Genomic DNA, 4576 nt, shown 5'->3' with positions numbered 1-4576 from the left:
TTGTGGGCATTCCCTTTGGTGGGCATCCTCACAAAAGAAATCTCTTTGACACGACCTACTGTTCACTCTCACCACTTTCGAGTGGGTCTCTGACATTAAAGTAAACATGGCCAAACCATACCCTCAATTTTACCATACCCAAGCAGGACCTCTCTGTTCTGCAAGCCCTAACCCCCTTTCCATGTGCCCCGTGAGTCATTAGATACTTAGGCCTTAATCTGACTCACCCTGACATCTTGGACACAAGCTAATTGGCCAAATGAAAATACCAAAAGACCATTCATGAGGACTTCCGGTGGTGGAGACAACTGCACAAGCCCTTGTTCGGTCAGCTCAAAATGGCTATCCTTCAACAATACTTCATCTTTTCCTAATGTTGCCTACCCCTATCCCCTCTGGTGGAATAGTATGCCTACAGCTCGACAAACACACTTTCATCAAGGGGTAGGCACCCTAGGGTCTCAAACACTGTAGTTATGCTCCCCAGTGACAGGGGAGGACTCACATGTCTAGATCTCCTCTGATACTATTGGGCAGCTCATCTCCATCATATTTCTGAATAGGTGGCCCGCAAGATCTAAAAACACTGGTTCCACATGGATCGGGAAATGGCCTGTCACTCCATGTTTTACCTAGCCAGGTTCCCCAAACACGCTAGTCAGAGAATTGTATATATAGTCATCCCCACAAATACAGTCCTCAACATCTGGGATGGGATAGAGCTTAGAAGGTGACTCACCACATTCCACTTTCCAAACACAACCCTTGCTTGCAATCCAGACTTTACCCCAGCTTTCAATGCCCACACAATTTCCTGTTGGGGATGGGTGAATGCAGCCACACATGTATCAATCACAATGGAAGGATGGTACTGCTCAGAGCATCTTACAATAGCAATGGGAGACAGTCTGGTGCAACATTGATCATTTTGGACTAATGATGTTATTTGGTCAAACCTGCATACACACTGTTTTTTATAGTTGACACCAGGGCAGCTCCTATTAAACTTGTTTGTGTCCTGGTAGCCAATTTTAAATCATGTTCACTTTTGATTATTACACGCACTGCAACCATCACCATTAAAACATTCCATGCTCCACTTCTAAGGGATCTTAGTCGATTCTACCTTAGACTATCTAAAACATCCCTGAGCTCCCATCTCCCTCAGAGAAGGTTGTAACCCTTGGTTGCACTAGGCGATGCAACCAGGAGAAGATCCCAGATGATAAAGCACGACACCTTGGTGGGTGATGGGATTCCGTCCTCTTTACAAGGACTCCCCTAACAAGAAATCGAGCAACTCTTCCAAAATAGAAAGTTTGCTAGGTTCAATCTCTCCAAGGATGACATGTCTATCATTAAAACCTTGGCCGAGCGGGAAGATCTGGTGGTCAAACCCGCCGATAAAGGCGGTGGAATCATCCTACAGGATAAAATTCTATATGATCAGGAGGCCCTGAGACAACTTGCTAATTCTGATCATTATAAAAAGCTTTCTTGTGATCCAACGACAAGGATTAGAAAACTTATCTTGACTCTTACCACCAAAGGCCATGACGGATTATGGCTCAGCAAAAAAGAATTTGAGTATCTCAATAAAGATGACTTTAGTATTCCAGCATTTTATACACTGCCAAAGATTCATAAGAATAGCCAGTCGGTTCTGCAACCATTGGCAGAATACGTAGACTATTTCCTGAAGCCTTTTGTCTCTAAAACTAGGTTATTTACTCAAGACAGTAGAGACGTAATTGTCAAACTTGAAGGTGTCCATTATAGCCCAACACATAACATCTTGGCTACAATGGACATCGAAAGTCTCTACACCAATATACATCAAGCTGAAGCACTACAAATGATTTACAACACGTTAGAGACCCGTATACAGCCCCATCAAGTCCCCACTTGGTTTATCACGGAGTGTGCAAAGATTGCCTTAGAAGAAAACTATTTTCTTTTTAATAGCAATTTCTTTGTGCAACTCAAAGGCGTGGCCATGGGGGCAGTTTTTGCCCCCACAATAGCGAATCTGTTTGTGGCAGAGTTTGAGGAACAAGTAGTTTTCAATAACAATCCTTTCCTTCCACACCTCTCCAACTATTTAAGGTACATCGATGTTGTCTGTATAGTCTGGGAGGGCACACAAGCTAAATTGGAAGAATTCCATCTATGGCTCAATTCAAAAGATGTGAACTTACAATTTACTCTGGAAAGTAACTCTGATGTCATCAACTTTCTAGATCTCAACATTATTCATGTTGATGGGGCACTGGCCGTAAGTTTGTACACTAAGCCTACGGCACGGAATACTCTCTTAAAATATAGTAGCCACCACCCCCGCAGCCTACGAGATAACCTCCCTTTTGGTCAGTTTCTCCGTATTCGGAGGAACTGTACCAGAAGGGAGGATTATTTCAGAGAAGCCAAAGTACTACAAGAAAAACTTGTGACACGTTCATACCCTTACCGGCTGGTAAAACAGGCTATGAAGCGTGCCTGGTTCTATGACCGACAGGCCTTACTGCAGAAAAATCAGTCTATAACTTCTAATTCTAATACAGAGCAAACTGCATGTGTCTTAACTTTTGGCACAGAATCGACAGAAATAACCAAAATCATCAGGAGCAATTGGCATCTGATTAAAAAAGTTGAACCACAACTGGCCATGCCAAGATTTGCTTTCAAAAGGGGAAGAAATCTACGTGATCATCTTGTTAAAGCCTATATTGAACCTAAGATCAGTACTCTAACAAGCATGTGGGGCCTTGCACCCATCGTCGGACATTTTCCCTGTGGTAGCTGCACAGCGTGCGCTACCACACAGGTAACAAAAACCTGTTGTATCAACGGAAGAAACATGACACTCAAACATCAGTCAAATTGTCTGACCAAAAATGTGGTCCACTGTATTCAATGCCCATGTGCCCTCAATTACATAGGTAAAACTACACAAGAAATAAGAAAACGTATTACACAACATCAATCACGTATCAGATGCAAAGTTAACACTGCACCATTAGTAGAGCACTATAACAACATGTCTCATGCTCCCTCTGATATGAAATGGTATGTAATTGAGTCTGTAAGGGGCACAAGGAGAAGACCCAATGTTGAGAAATTGCTGGCATGAAGGGAGAATAAACTGATCTGGCTATGTGACACAGTAGAAAAAGGGGTCAATACCCTCATTGAATGGCACACTCTAGCTACGCTTGCCTGATTGCCTCTTGGTCTGATGGAATACCTTATTGGTTGGCTGTTACTTGAGTATGGTACGTTACTTTGACACACTGCTGTGTGTGATAACTGCCATTACTGTTGTTTTACTTCATGATTTTTTACTTCATGATTTGTTAACTGTACTACACTGTGCCTATATAGTACATGTATTTAAGGTCTGACTAGCTTAAGATGGCGGCCATTTTCGGTTCCGAATGATGCCATCATAGTACTATGTTGTACATACACTATATGCGGAATTATACACTTGTCTTGTTTGTGTTTTAAGTGTTTTAAGTTTTGTCTATATTTATGTTGGTTGCACTAGTAGTACATTGCACTGACCTGTGCGTTTAGATTAGTATACACTATTGCTTTACTAGGCTAAGATGGCCGCCTATTTTTGCGGTATTAATGATGTCACCGCGCTACAGCGTTTTTATCACGCTCTATGCGGAAACGGATTGATTCCCTGAGTACACACGGGGATCTAACACGGACTCATTTGAGCCGGCGTTTTGCTGCCGTTTAAGTAAGTTTTGCGTCCCCATTTGTTGCCAATGAGCTCCTTTTGGCATACACGTTGTGTTTGCTAGACTATCTTAATGCACGATGTCATTTGTCATTTTTCTAATTATGACACATTGTACCTTTTTAGATTACTTGGCGACTTCCAAACTGTGAGTTGTTTTTTTTTATATCCTCATATCCTTATGCGCACTATGGAAGGATAACACGTCCTAATAGTGAGAGGTCATTCTGATTTGTTTTTTGGTCTAATTACAGAACGACCTGTTTGGCGTTATAGTTATCGTGAGTAATGCTGGATTATTTCATTAGATTTCCGCACTCTTGGTAACTGGACAAACACTTTACCCACACCCATTGGTTGTTCGCATGTGTCAGTGAATTACGCGAGTTTAATATTGATTTAGGACATTAGCATTACCTCTGGTCGCATGTGCCTGTGGTTATAAGGTTGCTTTACACTTTGCTTTTTAACTTCACTGGGACTTTGGTTGTGTGTTTAGTATCACTTTATTGGCTTTTTGTGTTGAGCTGGATATTGGTCTCCTTGTACCTCAGGGTTTTACTGATGTCATTATGTTTGTATTAGAGACTTCTGTGCAACTTTTCTGTCCTGAAGATGGTCCTACGGATCGACATGACCAACAAGGACCGAAACGTCGACATCTAACACCTTTTATGCAATACACTATATAATTCACTGTATAATTGGATTTGTGAATTTGTATGTGTAAATATCTATCTGTATGTGGTTCCTGCATTGTATCCACATTATACGCTGAAGGTGTTTGTGGACTACCCCATAATTTATTTCATATGTCTTGGTAGT

The sequence above is a fragment of the Lissotriton vulgaris genome, chromosome 6 (assembly GCF_964263255.1).
Source record: "Lissotriton vulgaris chromosome 6, aLisVul1.2, whole genome shotgun sequence".
NCBI lineage: Eukaryota > Metazoa > Chordata > Amphibia > Caudata > Salamandridae > Lissotriton > Lissotriton vulgaris.
The sequence above is the reverse complement of the archived record's forward strand: the minus strand, read 5'-3'. Positions refer to the sequence as shown.